The sequence below is a fragment of the Oryctolagus cuniculus genome, chromosome 6, assembly GCF_051225735.1.
Source record: "Oryctolagus cuniculus isolate XC-2025 breed Fujian yellow rabbit chromosome 6, ASM5122573v1, whole genome shotgun sequence".
Classification (NCBI taxonomy): Eukaryota; Metazoa; Chordata; class Mammalia; order Lagomorpha; family Leporidae; genus Oryctolagus; species Oryctolagus cuniculus.
In genome coordinates, this window is record NC_142872.1 from 34,152,157 (window position 1) to 34,178,668 (window position 26,512).

Below are 26,512 nucleotides of genomic sequence, written 5' to 3' on the forward strand. Positions count from 1 at the left end.
CCTTAAATATGGCAAGAAACAAAAATACATGGAAAATAATCAAAGACTATGGAAAATATTTTGAAAAGTAAAGTGTGTTTTTCATACTCCTAATCATAGTTTCTCTCCCTTCAGGAAATAACTATCAGCAGATTTTTGTAGTAATATTCCAGAAAAATGTTTAGCATAGATAGTTTGTTTATTAAAAGTAACAGACTACAGCACATGGAATAAAATAGGAAACGCTGAGTTTATACCAATGTAAATAATTATGTGGATAAATAGAAAATTTGAAGATGAACTGGATACTTACAACATTTCAAAGTCCTTCCCCACCAAATGATATTTCCTTTTTTCTTTTTTTAAAAAACAAAGATTTATTTATTTGAAAGAGTTACACAGAAAGAGGAGAGGCAGAGAGAGAGAGAGAGAGAGGTCTTCCATTTGCTGGTTCACTCTCCAGATGGCTACAATGGCCAGAGCTGCGCTAATCCGAAGCCAAGAGCCAGGAGAATCTTCCGGGTCTCCCACACGGGTGCAGAGGTCCAAGGGCTTGGGCCACCTTCCACTGCTTTCCCAGGCCATAGCAGAGAGCTAGATCAGAAGAGGAGCAGCCAGGACTAGAACTGCTACCCATATGGGATGCCGGTGCCTCAGGCCAGGGTGTTTACCCACTGCTCCACAGCACCAGTCCCACCAAATAATATTTTCAAAGGGAAACAAAGAACTCACAGTGGGCCAGCTCTGTGGCTCACTAGGCTAACCCTCCGCCTGCGGCACCGGCACACCAGGTTCCAGTCCCGGTCAGTCGGGGCGCTGGATTCTGTCCCGGTTGCCCCTCTTCCAGGCCTGCTCTTTGCTGTGGCCCGGGAGTGCAGTGGAGGATGGCCCAAGTGCTTGAGCCCTGCACCCGCATGGGAGACCAGGAGAAGCACCTGGCTCCTGGCTTCGGATCAGCGCAGTGTGGCGGCCGTAGCACGCCAGCCGCAGAAGCCATTGGAGGGTGAACCAATGGCAAAGGAAGACCTTTGTTTCTGTCTCTCTCACTGTCCACTCTGCCTGTCAAAAAAAAAAAAAAAAAAAAAAGCTCACAGTGAAGAATACCGGCCTACACCTTTACCATGTGACCAGAGTCACCTGCATTATCTGAGAAGGGACAAAGTAAAATCCCATACCACCTGACTGGAAACAAAGATACTATCTCTCTCTGTAATATTTCTGTCAAAAATGCAGACCCAAAATCTAATCATGAGGAAAATGAAGACAAACAGAGCTAACGAATGATCTACAAATTACTGTCTCTAGTTACAAAAATAGTGAAGTCATGAAAATAAAGCAAAATTGGATGAGCTGGTCCAGATACAAGAAAAACAAGAGACAAGACAACTAAATTCAACACACGATTCTGAACAGGATCTTTTGCAAAATGTCAGGGATCACATCTTTATCTTACAGAAATAATATCATGGATATATGTGAACATTGGTATATAAGGAGTTTTATTATGGTCTTGTTTCTGGTAGCAAGAAAAATAAAAATACAATCTAAGTATCCACTGGCAGAGTAGAGTTACATAATTATGAAAAATCATGCTGTGTAAAATATATGGCAACCTAAATGCAATGAGTTAAAATATCTCCATCATCATTATCAAAATAAATTCTGATGAAAGTATGCAATATGATTCTATTTTCAATAAATATATATACTTTCGGCCGGTGCCGCGGCTCACTAGGCTAATCCTCAGCCTTGCGGTGCCAGCACACCGGGTTCTAGTCCCGGTCGGGGTGCCGGATTCTGTCCCGGTTGCCCCTCTTCCAGGCCAGCTCTCTGCTGTGGCCAGGTAGTGCAGTGGAGGATGGCCCAAGCACTTGGGCCCTGCACCCCATGGGAGACCAGGAGAAGCACCTGGCTCCTGCCTTTGGATCAGCGCAGTGCGCCGGCCGCAGCACGCCGGCCACAGTGCACCGGCTGCGGCGGCCACTGGAGGGTGAACCAACGGCAAAGGAAGACCTTTCTCTCTGTCTCTCTCTCTCACTGTCCACTCTGCCTGTCAAAAAAAAAAAAAATATATATATATATACTTTCATAAACTCTTGTAATAGTAAATGGCTACTTCCATCAACAAATGGATTTTTACCTCTTAATTGACATATACTATCATTTTCAAAGTTGGCAGTTTTAAGATTGGTAATTTTACATTATTTTTATTTTTCCATACTTTTTAAGTAACAAACTTATGTGAGATTGCAGTTGATTCCTTTTGGCTATGGTAGTTTAGCCAGTCAATAATTCTTTGTAACCACCCTTAAAGAAGTCCATGAGAGCTTTTAATTCTAAGAAACTTCCCATTGGAATCTTCTGAATCAAACAACATAAAACATAAATGAAAGACCTTACTTAAAAGCTAAGCTCAAGCTGTTTTTTACAACATAGAATAAAATGAATAAAAAGTATGCAGCAAACTTCTATTTAGGTTAAAAAAAAAATCAATGTTCCTAATTTCAAGAAATTCAAAGCTACAGGTAAACTAACTACCATGCATTCAATTCCTCTGAATGCAGGTTTATTGGAAGTTTAGGCCTAAAATAGATACTGGAAGAGAAAGGAGATCTTGTTACAAGTTGTTTTCCTTTCTCCTTGGAGCAACAATAATGTGGGTCAGACAGGATTTGCAAAACAAACACCAAGCTGCATAGGATTCTGTGTTTTGAAACCACAGCATGAAAATCCACTTAAGCAACTTTTTTTTTTTTTTTTTGCCTGACAAGATAAGCAGGTTCTAACTATCCTATACAAATCTGCAAAATGAAAGAAAATAATCCCAAGGTGTTTTCTTTATTTGGCCTAAATTAAAGGTGAAAGTGGGGGATTTATCATCTTCACCTAAACAGGGCATCTGCAATTTACAGCCTAATGTAAACAATCAGCGTTAATGTTGTGAAACGATTAGAAGAGTTGACTCCATATACTTATACGGAAGGCAAAATGCAAGCAGCATTCAGCATTCCACCAAGACATCTCTCAGATGGCCACGGCTGAGACTTGGCATTTTGCTTTCACAGCATCCATTCCCCGCCACCTAATGTCACCTGTATTTCCTCACTGAGAATGATTTCTCTCCCGCAGTATGCAGTATTGGGAAAACAATTCCAACTGACCATTTTCAATGAAGGAAGAAAAAGGTCAGATGCTTACTACCCCTGCCCCAGTACAGCCAGGAGGTGAGCCTGTGTGGTGCTCAGCAGGTTATTAAGCTTTTGTCTCTTAGCTCCAAACTCACACTCTCTATCAATTTGTAATGGTGGACCTGGGTCCCTGGAGACTATTTCTCCAAGGCCAGCTGACTTCCTGATAAATTCTGCCAATGGGGAAACTAAAAGGCAAGAGGAAAGAAATGGTTTGTTCCTCCCCCATTGTGACTTTTCCTTTCAGTAGGACCCAGCAACTATTCTTCAGCTCAGCAGCTCCAGGTCATTCCCACAGCAGCCAGCCGGTCCCTTTCCAGCCTCCTTCCACAGCCCCAGACCCATCCTCTGCTCATTCCCTAGAGGTACCAGCCAGTAGAACCCTCTTTTCAGGGGTCTGAACCACAGCCCACTTCTGAGATACCACCAGAGGCTGGCCAGGGATCTCCCCTCAAAAGTCCAGGACTCAGCTCCTTTCCCCCAAACTTCCAAACTTTGATACTCTCAATGTCAGTTTGTTTTCCAACCCTAGGCATGGTACCTTCTTATTGCAAGTAATAAATAGTGTTGCCTTCGTGTCCATTTTCACAATTTCTGTTTATCTAATTGCCTACATTCAAGTCTCTGCAACGTGGGACATTTGTGGTGCTGTTGTTAGTGCAACTGCATCAGGTGCTCTCACCCATGCACAGGTCAGCAAAGAGGAGAGGCATAGGCTGGCATGGGCTGGATCATGCCTGGGTTTTCCTCGTGACAGAACCACTGCCATGCTCCTTCTTTCCAAGGGCTTGCCTCCCCTCTTAGTTTCCCTCAGCCTGATCCTCCAAACCCCTGTGGGCTCTGCAAGTCCCCTGAAAACCACCCCCAAATTTCTCTGAATTTAGTTCAGTTAAAAATAGCTTCTGCCACTTGTGAATAATAAAACAGCTATTAAGGCACTAAGCAAGAACATGTAAGCAAATGTCTCCATTCATTCCATCTTACAGTCCATGAATATGCATTAGGCAGTGCAGTTGGGACAAAAAAATCAACTCCAAGTATTCTGAGTATATTACATTTAGGCTCCACAAAGCTAGAAAACTACCACTATTTCTGACATTTTCCTATTCACACATATATATATATTCTCCTCTCCTCTCCTCTGCTCTCTCTCTCTCGCTCGCTCTCTCTCTCTTTCTCTCTCTCCTACTACTCCCCAGATCGCACACTCCAGCTCATCACTACCTACCTCATATTGAAACAACCATGTTGGAGTCACTGCCTCATAGATCACTGAATTCATTCCCTTCACATACCGCGTTTGCAAAGGAGATGAGAAGGGTCCAAGGTCATGCCTCCACCAAGGAAAGAGTCATGGCCATGCTGAAGGTTTCTGGCTTATAGCCTGTCCTTCATTCCATTAGCACCTAGTCAACCTAGCATCTCAATCTTAGAAAAGGAAACCTCCCTGACAATCAAAGGGAAATGAACCAGGCAGGTACCCCGGGAAAGGAGGGAATGGAGGACTGTACAGAAAGTGTTGAACCTCAGGGAAATCTATTTCCACCTGTGAGAGCTGAAGGAAAGAGAGCAGGAACACAGCAAATACTTCTCTGAGACAGCAGAGAAGGCATGCAGCAGGGAAAGGAGATGCAGGTTCAGTTCCTGCCTCTTTCAATTCTACATTATTTGACTTTCAACCTGTTGTTTTACTAGAGTCCCATTTGATTTTCTGTAAAATGAAGATTAAAAGCAAATACCAATTCTACTCACAAAATTATTCTAACCATCAGACGTACTCACTTCACAAATACATTGGCTAAGTACTCTTTTAGCAGCTGGGAACATAGCAGTGAACAAGACAAAATCCTCACCATCTCAGAACTTACATCTCAGTGGAGGGAGGCAGCCAGTACACACACAGATTTATAAATAAATGTGACATTTTAGATAATGAAATTAAAATAGAGTAATTGATAAAGAGTGATCAGACTCATTGTTTTGGGAGAAGAGAGAAGACCTCCTTGTAGAAGTGAGACTTAAGCCAATTCATGAAGGAAAGAAAAAGAGAAGATTTAGAGGAAGAAACTTCCACACTGAGGGAAAGGTGAATGCAAAAGCATGCAGGTGAGAGCAAGCTTGGCGTGCTGAGGAATGGAAGGGAGGGCCCAAGCAACCAGATATGAGTGAACAATGCTAACAGTAAGTTTGTATTGATCCTAGAGAAATAAAACTATCTGCAACAGATCACATATTTGGACAAAATTTAAGCATTGTCCTAAATTGATCTATTTGCATTATCTGATTTGTCATTTCAGCCTTTTGTTGTATAAGTTCTTGATGATTTTCAATAATTAATTTTTTTCTTTTGACATTTGAGTTTTATTTAATCCATTTCATTTTATCTTTAATAAAATTGATGTAATCCACCCATAGCCCCATTCATGTGGCTTTCACTCCCAGCCTCCTCCATGTGTTTGTCACCTACGAATTCACAACTGCTCAGCTCCCCCAGCTGATGGGTTCCAATGCATGTGTCTCCCCAACCTCAGGTACCCCCAACCACATAGATCCCAACCTCAGGTCCCAATCCACACGGATCCTATACTGGTGACCCCATCCAAGCAGTTCCCACCCATGAACACAAACACACATGGCTCCAATGGTTGGATTCCTCTATGATATGGTTCTCATCAATGGACCTGTCCCTCTGATGGGTCCCTATCAATGAGGTTCCACTGATGAGGCCTCCTTAACCCCACTCTCGCAACAATGGCTGGCGGCACTGCCAAGCTTACTGATAATAATTATTTTTAATACAAGTTTGATACTCTATATCCAAATTCTTGAGACCAGAAGCATTTTGGATTGGAGATCTTTTTTTCAGATTTTTTGATTATCTGCATGTTCATCATGAGAATCTTGGGGATGGGATCCAAGTCTCAACACAAAATTTATCATGTTTCAAATATCTATTATGCTTTGGTCATAAGGTAATGCAATATCTTCAATAATTTCTTGCTATAAATAAAATTTCAGAGCACAGAATTTTCTATCTGTGACATCATGGTAGTCCTCAAAAAGTCTTGCAGTTTAGATTTCTAACTTTTGCACTGGAACTGTACATTTTCTATGCTGTTCTTCACTATTTGCCAAACAGATGCATAAAAGGAGTCTGTGAGATGTTTCTGTTTGGTGAAAACAATTACACCAAATTTTGTCATGTGAGACAGAGAGGCAGTGTGTTACAACTGATGAGCATTGAATTTTGGAATCAGATCTCTTTCATACAATGACAATATTAACCTGAGCATGTTAATTAGCTTATTCATGCCTTCATCATTTACCTATAAAATACATTTAATGATATCTAACTTACAATATTTTGGGGAGAATTTTCTGAATGTGTGTAAGCCCCATTAAGTGGGGAAAGCACTTAATTTTTTTCAAAGACTTATTTTTCTATTTAAAAGGCCAAGTGATGGGGTGGGGGAATGCAGAGAGCAAAAGCGAGAGCAAGAGCAAGAGTGAGAATGAGAGTGAGAGATATTTTATTCACTGGTTAATTCCCCAAATGACCACAACAGCAACGTCTGAACCAGGCCCAATCTAGGAGCCTAGGACTCGGTCGCCCACATGGGTGACAAAGGCCCAAGAACTTGACCATCTTCTGCTACCAGGAAAGCACCTAATTAAGGCTCAGTAAAAGTGGTCCTTGCGCCGCCACCTCTTTCTAACTTTCTCTGATTATTCCTTCCTTTTCCTTCAAGACTCGTGTCACATGTCATCTTTGTAGGATCCCACCCTAGATTCCAAGGCTGAGTTACATCTATTACTTTATGCTTTATTACTTACTGCATAATATTGAAGCTCCCTGTTTTCATGTCTACCCTTCTATCCTACAATTAAGTTCTTGACAGCAAGCAATGTACCTCACTCATCTTTGCACCCCTAGGACAGGGCCCAAAATATTGCATAGTAAATTCCCACTGTCCTTAACAAATTCAACCGTGAATTATTTTTGACCAACTCCAGTCCTTCATAAATGCTCTGTCCTGACTTGTACACCTCAGGAGCTGCATGGAGAGAGCAGCCCTTGCTGAGTCCTGGAGGGACGCATATAAGAGGGGGCATGCATATACTTGTTCCATTTTCTGATTTAGAGGTTATTTGCTATTAATGTTAATCCAAAGGAATAATCTTGCAATTGCTCCAATGGTTAGTTACTTTATTACTGAAGGAGGAAACTTAAAAAATTTACCTAATCCCCAAAGAACAGGGAAATCTGAGTTTCCAACATCAGCCAGAAAATAATTAAAGCCATCAGTATTTTACCTGCTCTGACATGAGGGGCTGTGCTCAACTAAAACATCCCTCTGTAATGGAGAGACAGAGTCTCTCAGGAGGGATCTTACTTTAGATCTCCGCGCTCATATGACAACTTTGGGTTCAACCGGCTGCTTCACTCTACATGCAGCTGACAGAGCCCAAGAACAGAATCAGAATACCCACTAGAATCCACACTATGGCCCTTCTCCCTTTGGAGTGTGTGCTACTGTTTTCAGAAAGAAGAACCCAATAATCTCAAAAGTGTAACAGCTGTTAGAACCATGCTCCCATTAGAGAAAAGTGATCCAATATTTTCATTTAAACATACTGGAAATTGGCAAAATGCAGGGGAGGCAATTCCCTACCTACTCATAGAAAACAATACATCTTAGCTCTGGAAATGCCTCCTTCCCAGAGAGCCATCCATGCCCAAAGTTGGACAGTTAGACAAATACCATGCTACTTTCTGCAAGGTTGTTATTCTCTCAGGTCCTCCTTTGCAGAAGATAAAGTGCAAAAATACATTCTCATTTCTTCCCACTGGGTCCAGAGGCAGCTTCTGCAGTAATTCAACCAAGGTGATCAAACGTGGTTCTCAAATTGATTCTGCCTATCAGTAAAAAGCTCATTTTAATAAACTGATTCATACCAACTCAGGGCAAAAACACTGCTTTCTCTATCCTCCAACAAATAATTCTATCCTAATTATTAATGTCATAGAAAAGAGAGAGACGAGAAACGAAAAGGCGGGGCTGGTGTTTCAGCATAGTGAGTAAAGTTACTGCCTGTGATGTCAGCATCCCATATGGGCGCTGGTTTGTGTCCCAGCTGTTCCATTTCCAATCCAGCTCCGTGCTAATGGCCTGGGAACACAGTGGAAGATGGCCCAAGTACTTGGGGCCCTCATACCCTCTTGGGAGACCTGGACAAAGCTTCTGGTTTCTGGCTTTGGCCTGGTTGAGGGCTGGCTTTTGCGGCCATCTGGGGAGTGAACCAGTGGATGGAAGAACTCTCTCTCTCTCTCTATTTCTTTCTAGTGTAACTCTGCCTTTCAAATAAATAAATAAATCTTTAAAAAAAAAAAAAAAGAAAGGAAAAAAGAGGCACATACAAAGTTTATTATCAGGGAAAACTATGTGACACCTACTGCAACACCAGAGCCCATTTATAACAAACATGACAAATCCTCCATTTTGTACCATCTTCCTCTATCCTGAGAATCTCCCATTTTGTTAACCTCTTTTCATGCTCCATGGACAATCCTAAATAAGCCAATCCCAGATGAGATCCTGCAGCTTCAGGAATTACCTCACTATTTTAGAGCAACATATCATCTCCTAATGTAAACTGTCAGGATTTTATTTATTTATTTTAAATTCTTAAGCTAGATGCCAAAGGCCTATAAACTAGAACAGGAAAAATAACTTTTGTAATGTTTACTTATTTGTTTATTTATTTGAAAGTCAGAGTTACAGAGAGGGAGAGACAGAAAGAATGATCTTCCGTCTGCTGGCTCACTCCCCACATGGCCACAAAGACCACTGAAGCCAGGAGCCGAGATTTTCATCAGGGTCTCACATGTGGGTGCAGGGGCCCAAACACTTGGGCCATTTCCCACTACTTCTCCTAGGCCATTACCAAGGATCTGGATCAGAAGTGGAGAAGCTGGGATACAAACCGGTACCCATATGGGATACTGCCTTGCAGGTAGCATCTTTACTCCCTATGTTATAACACCAGCACCAGGAAAAATCTTTTACAAAATATAATAAATGATTCTAATCTGGTATGTTAGTCACCATTAGTATGAAACTAAGTTCTACTTGTAATTATTTATTTTTTTGAAGATTTATTTATTTATTTGAAAGGTAAAATTGCAGTGAAGGAGGGAGGGAAAGAGAGAGAGGTTTTCCATCCACTGGTTCACTCCCCAAATGGTTGCAATGGCCAGAACTGGGCCAATTCGAAGCCCAGGGCCAGGAGCTTCTTCTGGGTCTCCCACATGGATGCAGGGGCCTAAACACTTAGGCCATCTTTTACTGCTTTCCCAGGCCACAGCAGAGAGCTGGATCAGAAGAGGAGCAGCCGTGACTAGAACCGGTGTCCATATGGGATGCCAGTGCTTCAGGCCAGGGCTTTAACCCACTGAGCCACAGCGCCAGCCCTTCTCCCTCGCTTTGTAATACTGTTCTCCTAGGGACAGCTTAAACAAAATTGAACTTCTTGTTTGTTTTTCTCACTAAACTCAGCCAGGCTTTTCATTCTGAATAGTAACCTCTCTGCCATTTCTAAATATCACCAACATAACTTGATAATTGACGGTCCTTCAAAAAAACTTTTATATGAATTGACAATGGTAGTAAAAAGAAGAACAGATATTTGCCAGAGCAGAGAGCTGGATCACAAGTGGAGCAGTTGAGTCTCAAACCAGTGCTCAATAGGATGTCAACACTACAGGCGGCAGCTTTACCTGCTACGCCACAGCGCTGCTCCCCTACCTGTAATTATTTCTATCTGTTCTCAGATGCCTGCCTCTCTGAAGAAATCTCATAACTGATGCAGTGAGGTTGCTGGCTTGGAAACAGATTCTGGAGTCAATTTCCAGCTCCTGGTCCTCCTCTTTAAGGCTTTCCTTCACCTACTGTGTCCCTTCACTTATGGGTTTGTAATCTCCCCCATCCGTAAGTCATACTGCCATTGCCCTCAAAGCAGGCAGCGTGCTGTGTTTTTCTCTGGCCCCTAAGCTGTTGGCTTCTTAGGGGCAGTTGCCATGAGTTAGACTTCCCACAACATCTAGCACTGTGCTCCCAAAACTGCACTGACCAAAAAAAGCACTTCCCCAGGCTTCCATCTTTAGATCTCTGTTTTCTGCTTCACATTTTAACTCAGGCTACTTCATTTATTCTCGAATCTGTGGCCCCTGCGCTGCTCTGCAGACTTGCCTGGGATCGTTTCACTCAGCTTTTCAACAGAAGAGAATGAGTTAGCAGCATTGAAGAAGCAGCGGACTTCAGACAACATTTCTGGTTTCCGGCTTCCCTTGAGAAACCGGATGACTTGGCAATCTGGTCCTCATTCTTGCACAGCAGGGACTTGCTGGAGCCAGGTGGTACCTGCCCCTTTATAGGAGGCGTGTACTCTAAACCCAAGGGCTTCAATTCCCAAGTACAGTCATGTATTTATTTCCTTCCTAGTTCAACAGTGTTTTTTTTTTTTTTTACTCTTTGTTGAACTATTTACTTGGCATAAAGTTAATCTTATGAGTACAAAGTTAACTGAAAATAGATCATTGTAAAACTAAGAGAGGGAATAAGAGAGGAGGATGGGTGGGAACATGGGTGAGATAGAGGTTAGTGTGGGGAATATAACTATAGTCCTAAATCTGAATATATGAATTACATGAAATTTATCTTAAATTAAAAAAATGAATTTTACCAATGTCTGTTTCACAGAAAATCCAAATAATCTTTCCCAGAAATCTATCACCTTTAAAAATAGCATTAATCGTTTTGTCTAAAACCAAACCCATTGTTTCAGACTCTAAGAATGTACTGGTTTGTTGTCACCAACTCCTCCATCTTGGTTCTTGACCTCTCTGCCCAAGTTACTCCAAACCAAAGCCTCCTGGTACTTCCAGTTAGAACCCCCTCACTAGATGCTGTCCATTCCAACAAGAAACACTTCAGAATTCATTCTTCCTTGTCATTTCCTTCCTGTCTTTTGTACCTTTCATTTCAATCTCCTAACTTCCCTCCCATCCTCCAGTTTCTCCTCTTCAATTTCATACTCCTGTTCAATCAAGTGGCACAACTTTGATTCTGTCACACTTCATTTAAAACAACTCCAAAGTCTCCCCAACGCCTATGAAGCCAAGTATGAACTCCACAGCCTGCATACTTACCCTCAGTTTACCTGGATGGCCTCCTCAGCTCTGTATCTTCTAAAGACACAATTATCCCAGAAGTCTAGCCTCTAGAGTCAAAACAGCCCTGTACGAGTCCACCCCCAAGGCTGAGCCAAAAGGAATACAAACCCTTCCATAACAGTTAGGAGAAGCTATTGCCCCTCCTGCATGAAAGGACTGTTTAAGGAACACCTGAAGAAAGCCACTCAATGATATGGCTTTCTTTCTATCACAGTGTGATTCCAACCACAGCTACTTGAGATTTGGAAGTTACTTCCTATGGGAACAGAACCTTCCCAACACCTCTTTTTCTTTTAATTTATTTTTAATTTCAGAGGCAAGCAGAAAGAAAGGAACAAAGCCCAAATCTACCAGTTGACTTCCCAAATGCCGACAACAGCCAGGGGCCAGGAACTTAATCCAGGTCTCCAACGTGGGTGGCAGGAACCCAATTCCTCTCCTTCCCTCTCCTCACCTTTCCTCCCCTCTCTTCCTCTTTCCCTCCCTGTCCCTCCACCCCTCTCTCTCTTTCCTTCTTTCTCTCCTCTCTTTCTTTCCTTCTTTCTTTCTCCCCCCCCCCCAGATCTATTCATTTATCTGAACATATGAGGGACAGAAACAGGAGAGACAAAGAGATCTTCCATGTGTTGATTCACTTTCCAGATTGCGCCAAAGGCCAGGATTGGACAAGGCAGAAGCCAGGGGCCAGGAGTCCATTTGGGTCTCCCATACAAAGACAGGGCCAAACACTTGGGCCATCTTCTGCTGCTTTTCTCAAGCCATCAGCAGGGAGCTGTCAGGATTTGAATCAGCACCCACATGGTGTGCTGGCACCACAGGCAGAGGCTTTACCCTCTATACCACAACACCAGCCCCAAGGAAACCCAATTTCTTGAGCCATCTTTGTCTCCTAGTTTCTGCATTGGCAGGAAGCTAGAACTGAGAGCCAGTGGCAGAAATCAAAACCAAGCACCCTGATATGGGACAGGAGCATCTTACCCACTAGGCTAGACATCTCCCTGACATCTCTTGAATCATCCAAAGCAGATACCAACTTTACCTGAGCAAACCAGCGCTTCTAGGAGCCTCATTACTAACCATTTGTCTAAATTTTTTAGAGAGGCTCTTGGGACTCAGTTTGAAGATTTCCAGAGAGAGAGAGAAAAATTACAGTTTATTTCTGAATTTCAGAAAACAGAATGAGCTAATATCCCTTTCAGGAATCACACTAGTTATATACTAATTCATATATGTTGTATTTGGTTTTTAACAAAGTTCTTACAACTGGCTTAGAGAAATATTTTCAGACCTCCCTTCCCTTGCTCTGCTTTCTATTTCTGTTATCGGGCTTAAAATTAATTAGAGTAAATTAATTCCACAGAATAATAACAATTGCCAGGATGTCACACACTAACACTTTATTCTTAGAGATGAGAGCTTCCCGGGGGCTGGGAAGCAATTACAATTTCTAAATCATCTATAGAAGGAAAGAAGACTGGCTCTGTATCAGTTATGCTTTATTTATTTGTTTCAGAAACGTTTAATGATTGTAAGGGGGACATTTTGCATCTTGGTAAGAAGTGACTACCCTTTCCGACCTGTGCTCTCCCAGTGAACAGAGGTGGCACTCTAGGCTGGCCTCACAGCCTGTGGGTCAGTGAGAATGCACCAAGAAACACTGATGAGCAGCGACTGTCCTCTATTCATGACCAGTTTTTGTTCATATTTACTCTTTTCATCAGCATGTGGACCTGCTTGAGGAATGTCTGACTCACCAATTAGAAAGGAAAAAAGTGGAGGCGGCTGATCCCCTCACTCAGACGAGGGGACCGAATCTTGAACTTCATGCATAGTTGTTCTTCGCATATATGTTCTTCATAGATCTGAGTTGTACTCCTCGCAGCACAAGCATTTCTATTTGAAGAGTATTAGTAACACAGTTCAAGAATTCTTGATGTTTCTGTGAGTGGTTCAACAGCTAAAGAGCTAAGGTGTCTCTTTCACCTCCAGTATGTCTCTTGAATGTATTTCTTCTTTCTTCAGCACCACTAAGAATTACTACCGGCCACATCATCCATTTCCACCCCATATCACTCTTGGTACAAGCAGTCTCATACAAATCTCAGTTTCGCACCCCACTCCACTCTTATCTATTCGCCACATTACAAGCCAAATGATTACCTTTCCTCCCTAGGACACCACCATTATCATCATTGAAACTATTTTCATAAATGTGCTATCATTCAGGTCTGAACTGCAAGCACAGGGAATGAACTCTGGCTAATCTAAGGAAGAAACAGTGCACTTAACTGAGATAAGATAGTTTCCATAATCCCCGGCAGTTCCAGAGACCACATCAAGCTACACAACCAGGAATTCCTTCTTCTCAAGGATGGTCTGATGAAGCCTCCAATGCAAAACACAGACTACAGTTTGTACCATCAGCCCCTCTGAAGCAGGGCTTTGGATACTGCTGCTACCCTAATAATCAGGTGCAGCTGTACCCTCTAGCCCCACCCTCTCCCCAAAGTCAACTGCATGATCAGTACTTCACGGTATAATGTATTTCACACTCAAAGTCTGTGTCAGATTAATTCAATTAGTGAAACCTCAACTCAGTGTCCATGTCCTTGCATCAAAGGACCCTGGCATTTCAAGCTTATAATGTGAGTTTAACTCAAAGGACTTCCCAAGAACAAAGAGGGGAGGCTAAAAATAATGACCAAAGTCCCCTTAAAAGTATCTATTTAGTATCTGCTATACGCCAAAGTCTTTCTACATATTATCATCATAATATCGCAGTAGAGCAGGTGTCTTTGTCCATTTTATGGAGTCCTTAACTTTCATGATGCAGAGTGAGTATAAATGATGAAATTTAAACTGGGAATGCACTGGCTCATGCAACTGAAATGTGAGTTCCATGACAGCAAGACTTACTTGTCTCACACAAAGATAAATCTCTAATGCCTTTAGTTGTGACTGATGTAGATTAGGCTTTCAATGAAGCATCCAGAAGATGGGCCAGGAGGCTGGGTCAAAAGATGTCATTACAAGTCAACATTACCCTGTTCTCTGCTCTGCACCCTATTTTATATCCCACCAAATTACATTTCCAAAGGCAAAAATCTTCCCTTGTCCATCATCTCCAAGTACACCAGAAATAAGTCTTATGATCCTAACCTAAATTACACACTATCTCTGAACCATGGAGGCTATGGTGAAAGAATGCCCAACTGACCAAGACTGAGTCACACAGCCACTTCTGGACTTGTAGGAAAAAGAAACTGAACTACGCAGACTAAACTAAAGGAAGCTTAAGGTCCTTCACCATTAATATAAGCATCAGAAACATCATCAGAAATGACACTAGATAGGCAAGATCAACAGATGCCCACTACATAGAGAACAGTTACACACTGCTAGCATTTCCAGCTTTTCAAAGGGCTTTGTCGCTCCCCCTCTTCGTGGAGGAACGACACAGGACCCTGCGCTGTTCTTTCGTCTGCTCGGCCCTCCCCGGGTTTGCTGCTGGTTCTTCCCGGGTTGGCTACTATCCCTTCCACCTCCGTGGAAGGGCAGTTCCCCCTGGCCGCATTCCCCACTTCCGCAGGGGAGCGGCACACCGCCGGCCAGCCGGCCGGCTCTTCTCGGGGGCTGCACGGGTTCCCCTAGATGTTCCCCATAGATGTTCCTGGTGCATGCCGTCTCTCTCCTCCTTTATAGTCCTCCTCCGCCAATCCCAACTCGGCTGAGTACGCTGCTCTCCAATCAGGAGCAAGTCCTACAGTTAATTGGTTGAACTGGAGGCAGCTGTGCGGAAGCTGTTTACTTCTCTCCCAGCGCCATATTGTGGGAGAGCAGATGCATAGAATAAGTCTTAATTCGAATAACTTAGTCTAGTCCGGATTGCTCCCCACAGGCTTGACTACTGATTCCCTCTTTTGAGTTCACAAGGACACCATAAGCAAAACACAATCTTCTGCGTACAGATAAGAATACCAATATCAGACAGGATAAGTGACTTTCTCAGGATCATATAGTAACACAGTAGTAAGGCTGGGACCTAAAGACAGAACTTCTATTTTCCCCAGTGCCTTTTCTCCCTGGCCCTGGAGATCTATGACACTTTGAGAGGATATGGAATAATTAGCCTTTTCAAGGGCAGATGGTCTTTGAAACAAGGAAGAGGAATTGAGGTGCCATTTCTATCAGGAGGTATTTCATTTTCCTTAAAATAATTCTTGTAATTAATTTAGATCACCTTATTAAGTAAAACAACATCTTACTGCATTCACCATTTGCAGGAATACTACTGATTAGTGCCTTTCATATCCTATTTAGGAGAGGATGTTGTATGTATTACCATGCCCTCTGTGTAATAAATTTGACATTTCATATGACAACAAATGGCTAGAAAATTGGCCCATTGAGACTAATAGCCCAGCAGCATTTACATGCAATTATTCTGCTAAGAATTTAATTTTGTTGGGCATAAAAGTGATGCTGAGTGAAAAGACCCTGAACTCTGGACTCAAGGGTAGATATTAGCATGAGCACTGGATTCGGGAACATTCTTTCCAATGCTTAAAGAGAATTCCCCTTGGCTGAGTGTATTTCTGCAACAAATTTAGATGTCTTGCTCTGTGTGGCACAAATTACTCTGAAAATGTTACAGATAGGCTCTGTCCTGGTCCCTCCACTGTCATTTTGGTCACTGTTCCATAGCTCTGATTGCCTGCCTCTGGAGCCATGGGTCATGAATTAATGATTTCCCCGGGATATTTGCACGGTGACTGTCTTTCCAGTTAAAGGCTTTGTGGTCCAGCTGATTGAAGAGCTCTAAATTGTTACCATTGGCCTCCTCCCTGTTTTTGAAAGACTAAGAGAATAAAAATCCAAAGACATACTGTAATTTAGCCAGTGACATAAAGTAGTCAAGGAGAGAGGTGGTTTTCTGATTCTCTCCTATACCATTCTTATCAAGTGTTCATTTTCCATTCATTCTGAATTACTATTTTTTCAACTCTGCATTGTTTTATTTATTTTTTTATTCCCCCCAATAACTTCCCTCCCACCTGCAACCCTCCCATCTCCCACTCCCTCTACCATTCCATTCACATCAAGATTCATTTTCAATTCTCTTTACATACAGAAGATCAGTTTAATATATATTAAGTAAAGATTTCAACAGTTTACACCCACACAGAAACACAAAGGATGAAGTACTGTTTAGATACTAGTTATAGCATTAATTCACATTGTACAACACATTAAGGACAGAGATCCTACCTGGGGAGTAAGTGCACAGTGACTCCTGTTTTTTAAAGATATATTTTATTTATTTGAAAGGAAGAGTTACAGAGAGAGAGAGAGGGAGAGATACAGAGAGAGATTTTCCAACTAATGGTTCACGCCCCAAGCGGCCCTACAGCCAGGTTGGGCTAGGCCAAATTCAGAAACCAGAAGCTTCTTCTGGGTCACCCACATGGTACAGGGGCCCAAAGACGTGGGCCATCTTCTGCTGCTTTCCCAGGACCATTATCAGTGAGCTGGATTGGAAGTGGAGCAGCCAGTTTTTGAAGTGGTGCCCATAAGGGATGCCAGCACTGCAGGTGGTGGTTTAACCCATTATACCACAACGCCAGCCCCCATTTTGAATTATTATTACTTGCCTCCCCAGTGTCTGCAAAATACCAGTAACTGTATTAAACATGGAAATACAAAGTTCAACTAACAACATAAAGAACTGGCTTTCAAGAATCTTATGGTCTGGTGGCAGACACAGAAAATAAGCAAAGAAATTAATAAGGAAAAATGTTCCAGTTTGAGATATGAGCTCCAGAAAGATGAAGTTATGATAGAAAGCACATGAAGAAGTGATGATTTGAACAGAATATCCCAGAAATGGCTCTGGGAAGACAGATGTTTAAGGTGAGACAGAGATAGCCATGGAAAGACTCAAAAAATGCCATCAGAGTAGCAGAAACCTCATGATTAAATATCCTAGGATACAAAATAGCTTGGGACATTTTAAGAGCAAGAGAAGTCTGATGTGGCTGGTGCATTGCATTCAGGTATAGTTTGGACACAGAACTGGCAATTTGCCGATGGGCGTGTGACACAGTGAAAAAGAAAAAGGTAGAAATCAGTGAGTTCACCTATGTCATCATCTTGACAACCTGAGGACCTTGGGCTTCCTTTGGCTGAGATGGGAAAGTCAGCAATAGGAGTGCATTGAGTCAGCATGAGGAATCAGGAACCCTATTTTTTGACATGTATGGTTTGAGATTCCTGCAGAAAACTAATTTGAGGCATCCAAAAAAAGGTAATTTATTGTATAGTTATAAAGCCCGAGGAAGAGACCTTTGCCTTTATTCAGTTTTCAGTACTTGGTGCAGTTGCAGGATTTTTTTATAATAATTAAATCTGTCCACTTCAGGACCTTAAATGACAATTCATATGATTCAGGCTAGGGTTTATGAGTGAGGGCTTTAAATCACTGATTCTTCCCTCTTTATTACATAAATTCTGGATAATTACAGAAATTATGAATCTCAAACAGTGTCTTTAGTTGCAATTTTAGTGGAATCTTTTCTTGGAAGGTAGTGGAACATGGGCTTTGGAGTCAAGCTACACAAGTTCAATCCTGAGTGAACTTGAGCTACCCTTCTGAATCTCAGTTCTCTCATCTTTAAATTGGGTTTCAAAATACTGATGTCATATGGTTGTAGGGAAGAGTAAAATTGGATTAAATATTTTGTTCAGCATCATGGATCCTTACAAACAGTGCTAAAGAAATACTCATCATCATCAATAATTAAATTTGGCTATTATATCAATTTTTTTTGACAGGCAGAATGGACAGAGAGAGAGAGAGAGAGAGAGAGAGAGAGAGAGGTCTTCCTTTTCCATTGGTTCACCCCTCAAATGGCCGTTGCAGCCAGCACGCTGCACTGATCCGAAGCCAGGAGCCAGGTGCTTATCCTGGTCTCCCATGCGGGTTCAGGGCCCAAAGACTTGGGCTATCCTCCACTGCACTCCCGGGCCATAGCAGAGAGCTGGACTGGAAGAGGAGCAAACTGGGACAGAATCCAGCACCCCGACCGGGACTAGAACCAGGGGTGCTGGCGCCGCAGGCGGAGGATTAGCCTAAAAAGCCGTGGTGCTGGCCTATTATATCAATTTTTAAGAGTAGGACATCTGAAAAAATACTCAGTTGTAACTGGCAGAAAACAAACTCAAGCTTACTTAAAGGGAAGGGAACTTGTAACTGGAAAAGTTGAAGCGTGTAGACCAGATTGCCCAGAGCCTCAAGTGATGTCAGCAGCAAACATTCTCTAGACCTCTTTGCTCTGCCGCCCTCTGTATTGCCTGTATTCTCTGGCTGATTCCTCCAATTTATCAACAAAGCAGCCATCAGCAGCTCCAAAATGGCTCTGTAAACCCAAGGGAAGGAGAACATCTCATTGTCAATAGTTCCAATGAAAGTGCTGAGGATGAATCCTGGTGTCCTATTGATCCAAATAATAGGGAGACAGAGAAAGGGAAGGGGGATTTTCAGCTCCTTGTGAGCTCACGATGGAGAAGGACCTCAAAAATGCAGACTTGAAAATGCAGACTCAAAAATGACAGTTCCTAAATTCAATGACCGGGGTTGGCACTGTGGCATAGCAGGTAAAGTCGCTGCCTGCAGTGCCAACATCCCATATAGGTTCCAGTTCAAGTCCCAGTTGCTCCACTTCTGATCCAGCTCTCTGCTACGGCACAAACTTCTGGCTCCTGGCTTGGGTCATCTCAGCTCCAGCCATTGAGGCTACTTGGGGAGTGAAGCAGCAGATGGAAGACCTGTCTCCTCTCCCTTCTCCCCTCTCCCCTCTCCCCTCTAACTCTTACTTTCAAATAAATAGTCATACATCTCAGAGGGTAAGGTACAAACAGATCTGAAATAAAAGGAATGAGAAAATGTCAGGAAATAGTTTTGACACCAGGGAGAGTACATGTGGAGCTTAGAGTAAGTGAAACAGCAGTCTCCTTAGCTTTCCCGCTTTGGGATATTCCCTTAGCCCTTAAGAAAGCCACATCTATAAAGTCATTGACAATTAGGAACTGAAATTCTTACCATGAGTGAACGATGGTTGGTGACTTCATCCTGTTGGCTGGGAAATAGGTTGGGATATTTACCCACATTTGAGTTTTCCTACCCCCTTTTCTGTTACATCAGGAAGCTTAAAGTCATTTTGGATACTTCCCTTTCCCTTACCTACTACATCCACTCAATTGGCAGGTCCTTCCAGTGTTACTTAATGTGCAAATACCTGACTTTACCTTCACAGCCAACTCCAGTTCAAGCCAACATCAACTTTCATATACACTTCTGCAATAGAAATCTAGAGACAGGGATCTCTTTTACAAATACAATTAGGTAAGTTACTCTACTGCCTAAGTCATGAATGGCTTGCTCTGTACTTTGAAAGCTCTAATAGCTCCCAGGATTTCCCCTTCACAACAGTTATCATCATTATCCTCATAATTAAGTCACCACTCATTCCCTAAGGGTAAAGTCTGGGTTGTCCTAACACATTCCTATATATTCACTGCCTAGAACAGGGCCTGCCATGCTTCTCTTGCTCAACACGTATTTGTGTCATGCATACACAAATCCTGACACACTTCTGCCCTCCTCTGGAGAGAGCAGATGGCTGTTTCAGGGTAGGCTCATTTGCAAATGCCTAAAAATAAAAATGAAATGCAAACAGAATGTTCCCTGTCAGAATGAAGCTGCTGAGAAAGAGCAGTGTAAAAGCTGATCCTGAGTCTAAGAACATGGAAACCTAATACTCTTTAAATAGCTTCCTAAATGCAGTCATCAATCAAAAGTCATGTCTTTGCAGATCTTCATTACATTCGAACCTACAGAAAAATGCACAGCCCCTCACTGCAAAACACATAGAACCATCCTTGCAAAGAATTTACAGAAACTGGGGATTCACACAGACATAGCTAAGCTCAAGAAGTTATAGTCTTGTCAACAGTAGGCAATCATTGGAGCCACCCAACTAAATGCCATTACTGATAACATCTTAGGCATCTAAAAATATTAGCTGAATGCCATGATGGAAAAGCTGCTAAGCCGGCACTTTTCAGCAGAAAGAGAAGCAACAATCTACCTCCTGGGCAGTCAGGCAGGGATCTGTATAGAAAAGCCATTAGTTACCGGGGCTGTGTGGTGTCCTGTGGGGAGCTCCGAAGGAAACATAAGTCTCAGGCCTAATCACAAAATCCCCACACTCCCATCAACAACTAAATATTCCCTTAGACCAAGCCACTCCACTGTTTTCAATGCTGAATTCAGTCTGCTTTCTGTTTTGTTGGGTTGTTTAATCAGACTAGAATCTATCAGACCAGATGCATCTAAGACGCTGGGGATGAAAGGTACCAAAGGGCACAGTGGACCATAGCAGGACAAGAATTCTGCAACTCAATGTGGGGAAGGAGAGGAAGCCAGACAGGAGTGACAGGGGAGGGCATGGGGTTTTGAAAACGATACATGGTCAAAAGCACAGAAAACTTCTCAAGCAGGCAGGAAGGGTGGCAACAATAATTAGAGCAATCACTCATGATCCACACAGCCTTCTCACATCTTCTTTCTCATTTAACCCTCAAAATGCCTCAGAGATGGGAGGGAGCAAAAACATGCATCACATTGCTTGACCTGATCAGAACATTATGAATTCAATCACAGTGGGAGGTGGGAATGGCCACTCTCTTCCCTATGGACATCGGAGCCTCTTATCCAATAACAACGCCACTCCAGAGCCTTTTCTTCTTAATATTTCTGTGTCTTACCCTTCAACCCACATTCCACATGGATGAGCTTCTTTCCCACCATGCCCTAGTACTTTCCCACTACTTTTTTTTTTTTGACAGGCAGAGTGGACAGGGAGAGAGGTAGAGACAGAGAGAAAGGTCTTCCTTTGCCATTGGTTCACCCTCCAATGGCCGCCACGGCCGGCACACCGCACTGATCCGAAGGCAGGAGCCAGGTGCTTCTCCTGGTCTCCCACGGGGTGCAGGGCCCAAGCACTTGGGCCATCCTCCACTGCACTCCCAGGCCACAGCAGAGAGCTGGCCTGGAATAGGGGTAACTGGGACAGAATCCGGCGCCCCGACTGGGACTAGAACCCAGTGTGCTGGCACTGCAGTCGGAGGATTAGCCTATTGAGCCGTGGCGCCGGCCACCCCACTACTTTTCTAAGAAAAGGACACAACATTCATACAACAGTGCTTTCACAATTCTCCAGCCCCTGTCCATCCACAGTTTAGCTCAGAGAAAACTTCTTTTTAAAGATTTATTATTTGAGAGGTAGAGTTACAGACAGTGAGAGGTTCACTCCCTAGATGGCTGCAACAGCCAGAGCTGTCCCAATCTGAAGCCAAGAGCTTCCTCTGGGTATCCCATGTGGGCGTAGGGACCCAAGGACCTGGGCCATTTTCTGCTGCTTTCCAAGGCCATAGGAGAGAGCTGGATCAGAAATGGAGCAGCTAGGATATGAACTGTGTCTGTATGGATGCTGGCACTGCAGGCAGAGGATTAACCTACTGAGCCACAATGCTGGCTCCAAGACAACTTCTTGAAGAAACACTCCTGACTGCTTGGTCCTCACAGTTTCTCTATTTCGGAAAACCTATAATACTGCACTTTTGAGCATATAATACAATGTTAAATATCATTTTAAATGGCTTGACAGTTCCAGAAGTATTTGGTTTTGCTTTTTTAAACTGGACAACTTCAGGGCAGAGAGAGTATTTCACATCTCCTCATTATCCCCCAGAGTGCCTCATTCTGTGTTGAGTTCACAACGATGCTGAATGTACTCATTCTGTAATTAATCCCCCTCTTTCTATTATGGGTGTGTGTTGCAAAGAAACCTTCGGGGGGTAGATTAAAATCTGTATGGTTTCATAAAACAGAGCTTCCAGATAAGTCCCAATCATTCCCCTGACAGCTGCCTGCATAATATCCTCTTCATTATTTTTTAAAGTCAGTTTATATTTTAATGCAGCAAAAAAATATTGGGCAGCTCCCAAGAGTGAAATTACTAGCAAATAGTAAGTCCCCACTTCAGGACTAAGAGAAATCCAAGCCATTTGAGTTAGGTAAGGGGACTGGGAGAAAAATGAGTGATGGTTGGTCTGAAAACAGCTCTAACTGTAGAAGTCAGTCACAGATTACAAGACCTTGCCTCTGTTCTTCTTTTCTAAGATTCCTTATGACCCCTAGAATGTCAGCAGTCTTCTGAGTATCTAGTAAAGTACAACAGCCTGCCATCTGCATGCGTGTCATCTTCACACCATCCTACAACTCTCAGAAACAGCCTAACATTTGGTCTCCTGGTTCAGACCTTACCCCTTTATTCCATTCCCCTTCCAGATCCAGTGTAATTTTCATAAAAGGCGCATGAGATGACATCACCACCTGGCTGAAAGCCCTGAAAACTCTCCATCACTTTAAAGTCCACACAAATGAGTATGGTTTTAAAGCCCCCTCTTGATCAGCTTCCTTCTTTCCTCTCCAATCCCCTCTTTGACTCCAGAGCTCCAGTAAGATTCAACTTCATTTATTTATTGCTACATGTATTTGCAATTTAGGTTTCTTCAAGCTTTCATGTTTAAAGTATCTACCAAGAACATTATCAACCTCTAAATTAACATAATGTTTTGTTCTTTGGACCCCAATCCAGACATCCTTTGCTCCCTAAAGTTGTCCCTAACTCCAGTTTCAAGGTAGGTGTACAATTTTCATACTGCAATATACACTCTACATGTCCATCACTGTAGCACAATTCAATCTGGGCTGTGCTGCCCTAGCTACTTGCTGTGTCCCATGTGACTGTAATCTCCTTTCAGTCAATGACTGTAGGCACCATTCACTGTAGTGTTCCCAGAGCTGAACATAGTTCTTAGCCCATAATGCAGATGCTCGGTAAGTCATTGTAGAAGGAAAGAAAGAATGGAGGGAGGGAGGAAGTTAGGGAGGCAAGGGGGAAGGGAGAGAGGAAGGACGGGAGAGAGCAAGGAAGAGAGGGTTGGAGGGCAGGAGTGAGGAAGGAAGAGAGAAAGGAGGGAAGGAAAGAGAGGAAGGGGGCACCTGCACTGTGGCACAGCAGGTTAAAGCCCTGGCCTGAAGCACTGGCATCCCATATGGGTGCCAGCTCTAGTCCCAACTGCTCCTCTTCTGATCCAGCTCTCTGCTATGGCGTAGGAAAGCAGTAGAAAATGGCCCAAGTTCTTGTGCCCCTGCACCCACGTGAGAAAACCAGAAGAAGCTCCTGGCTCCTGGCTTTGGATCGGTATAGTTCCCTCCATTGCAGCCATCTGAGGAGTGAATCATTGGATGGAAGACCTCTCTCTCTCTCTGTAACTCTTTCAAATAAATAAAAGAAAGCTTTAAAAGAAAAACACTCAGGCATTGGGCTGAGCTTGGAGACATAGGACTTAATGTCAAGCAAAAAAAGAAAGAGGAAGGGAAATAACTATCATTTCTAGGGCAAATGAATTGACATCATAGCTTTTCCAGAACAGTGAACATTTCCAGAATAATAAGGAAATGGACTATCAATTTCTCTTGCTGAAAACATTAAACTCCCTTCCACAAAGTACAGATACGAAGTTCCTATGCAGTTGTTACTCTTGCAAAATATGTACAATTGGATACCATGTAGTACATAGACTTTGCTGGTATGAATATGCAATATTAATGAACCAAAAGGAGACGTATTTAGAGATCAGAAACCCCTGAGCCAGAGAGACATAACTTATTTGCTTTCTAAGCATGGAATTTTGTTTGTACTGGAAAAACTGAACCTCAAAATCATGTTGTGTATATTTTGCCACAATCAAAAAAAATCGTGTAATTATGTCGCATCATGGCCTCCAGAGGTGCATGATATATGTTAATTAGACCAATCCTGGAGGAAGGTGTTGGCAGAAAGGCTAGGAAAGCCCCGACTAAATCAGATTATTGAGTCAAAACTCACATTCATCAGCACTTCATTGTTTATAAAATGTTTTCAAGTGTATCAAAGCACCTGTTACTCTCAACTTTTCTACTTTCCTACTTAGAAAAACCAATAGTTTCCATCACCTTTAAATAAAAATTCAAGCCCTTACCTTGGCATCTGGGCTCTTCATAGTCCAGCCCCTGCCTTTTCTGACTTTGTTTCACCAGAAATACTAAAAGCAGCTGATCTCTACACTGTTCTTGGTGTATTATGGACACCAGAATGAGCATCATCTATATAACTTAGCCATACAGTTACATTCAGCTAGGTTTTGTGGTTTTTACAACACTTTCTCAATGAAGTGAGCATTACATTGACTCACAAGCCTATGCAAGCTATTATTCCTGTTGCAGATCAGCAAGAAAGAATGTGGAGATGACTGCTAGCCTGTGGAGCACACTGGGTAGCACTGCTTGTAGCCATGTTGCCCTCTGTCAATCAGCATCTGTTAATACTGTTCTTCAGTGTTCTGACCTTTGGATAGCATTACCTGCACAATTTTTATGCCTTCTCATCATTCAACTTTGGGGGTCTCCATCATCTCCTTAGAGAGGCCTTCCCTGACTTCTAGCACTCTCCTCCAACTGCAAATGCTTATTTCTTTTATACAACTTATTACAATGGATAATTTTTGTAGTTGCTTTATTTACCTGTTTATCATATGTCTACTACAACCTCCTCTCCCCTAAATAAAATAAAACCCAAAAGACCAAAGTTCCTACTGCATAATAAATGTTTGCTAAATGAACAAATTAGCCCTGCAACATAGGGGTTAAATTCCAATTTTATGAACGATGAAATTAAAGATCAGGGAGTTCAAATATCTCGTAATGTAACAATCCTTTACAGCTCTGTTTTAGATTATCATAAGATAGCACTTTCATAAATACAAGTTTTTAATGTTATGCATTTGGTAGGATAACATCTGTGGTGAGAAGGAAGCTGATATTCAAAGAGAATTAATGACTTGGGAATGCCTTCTTCATGCAGTAGGCAGCGTGTCAGTCTTATAATCTGAAGGTCCTGAGTGACTTGCCCAATATCAGGCAAAACTAAGTGTCAAAGGAGAAGAATATGAAGCCAAGTCTTCCAAACCCAAGATTAGTGGATAATTAGATATTATTGTAGATAAAGTGGCCATCTAAGAGGCCTCCAGAGGGCTCTCTGAAAAGTGATCTATCAGCTGGGAACCAAGTGGGGCGGCAGGGTGCTGAGGGAGGGTCAGAGTCATGATGCTGCTCGCTTTGGTACACATGCCATTTACTGCCTAAGTGATTATGAGACTAAGGCTTACCCCGTCTTAATTACTGTCAGTAACCTTCCAACAGAATTGTTCTGAGGACTACACAGAAGTATGGATGCAAAGCCCTTGAGTGGTGGAAATAGGCATTGAGTCTCAGTAACTACTGTTTGCCCTCCCTGTCTGTTTTCCTATCACTATAATGAAATGAAGCCATGAGCATGACCATAGTCACTGTCTGCTCTCGGGAACACTGCTGGTAGAACTGGAAATGTCTCCGTCTACACTGGGAAATAAATTACACCCAGTCTAATGGGTGAAGACAGATGCAGATAAATGCTTCTGAAGCCTAGGGTTGGGTCCTGGTTATACCTTCATTGGTCACTGCTGGTGGTTTTAGAAAAGGACATTACAGATGAGTCAGGTCAGATCAGGAAACTCCATTCATCCAGTTCTAATCATGGATTCAAAACAATATACAAGTGCCTCCAATGCTTATCATCAATGTAGCTGATGAAATCAGTACAGGCTCTTGGGGCATCTGTCTTCTGCCTCTGGCCTGGTTCAATCACAGAATGCCCCTTAACTAGTTTCCTTAGCTTTTGGTGGGGTTTTATACTATATGACACACTTTTCCCTTTGTAAAAATTGTAGTAGGAACCAGATGTTTTTATAATGGGACTTTTCATGACTACTCAAAGATAAACAGTCCACCCTCCAGCAAAATTGGATACAAAATCATGTGTGTGTGTGTGTGTGTGTGAAAGTGTGTATTTTCTAAGGTATAAATTTCAGCTTTCTTTGGATTATCCTTTTGAGTCTTTTCTCAAAA

General features: G+C 42.5%; 1 long non-coding RNA gene across 28 annotated transcripts in view; it reads right to left on the reverse strand.

Annotated features, from left to right (window-relative positions):
- LOC149126097 (uncharacterized) overlaps positions 1-26,512 on the reverse strand; it is a 434,465-nt gene that overhangs the window by 157,675 nt on the left and 250,278 nt on the right. The window lies entirely within an intron of this gene.